The sequence below is a fragment of the Lupinus angustifolius genome, chromosome LG13, assembly GCF_001865875.1.
Source record: "Lupinus angustifolius cultivar Tanjil chromosome LG13, LupAngTanjil_v1.0, whole genome shotgun sequence".
Taxonomy (NCBI): domain Eukaryota; kingdom Viridiplantae; phylum Streptophyta; class Magnoliopsida; order Fabales; family Fabaceae; genus Lupinus; species Lupinus angustifolius.
In genome coordinates, this window is record NC_032021.1 from 6,688,300 (window position 1) to 6,689,264 (window position 965).

The window sequence follows — 965 nt, forward strand, 5'->3', positions numbered from 1 at the left end:
TAAATATTAGTGACTGTGTAAGGTACAGACAGATCTCGGGGTGAGTATTGTAATTACAACTCTTAATATTTAGTGGAAAATATCTTGTGCTGCAAGAGTACTGGACGTAGCCTTCGGTGGACAAGAAGGTGAACCAGTATAAAATACTTGTGTACTCTCCTTTCCCTTTCCTCTTTACTTTATACTTGTTTATTTTTCTGCAATATTATCCGCTGCACATTAACTCTTACAAACATCCTGGTTTTGAAGACTACAAACATCCTTCTCATGTCTACAAATTAAAGAAAGCCATCTATGGTCTAAAGCAAGCACCACGAGCGTGGTATGATCGTCTAACAACTTTCCTGATAGAAAAAGGTTTTACTAAAGGGAAGGTCGACACTACTCTATTTATAAAGAAAATAAATCATCATACTTTACTAGTTCAAATTTATGTAGATGATATTATTTTTTGTTCTACTAATGATAATTTGTGTAGTGAATTTGGCAAAATGATGCAAGGAGAATTTGAAATGTCCATGATGGAAAAGTTGAACTACTTTCTTGGATTACAAATCAAACAACTTGATAATGGCATATTTGTGACTCAAACCAAGTACTGCAAGGATTTACTAAAAAGATTTGATATGGATGACTGCAAGCCAATAGCTACTCCTATGGGATCTAGCACATACATCGATACCAATGAAAGTAGAAAAAGTATTGAAATATCAAAGTATCGAGGTATGATCGGATCTCTTCTATATTTAACTGCAAATAGACCTGATATTATGTTTAGTGTATGTTTGTGTGCAAGTTATTAGTCTAAACCAAAAGAATCACATTTAGTTGTTGTTAAGAGGATTATGAAATATTTAAAAGGTACAACTAAAGTTGGACTATGGTATCCTAAAGGAAGTATTTGTGAACTAGTTGGATATTCGGATTCAGATTTTTCTGGATGTAAATCCGAAAGGAAAAGTACA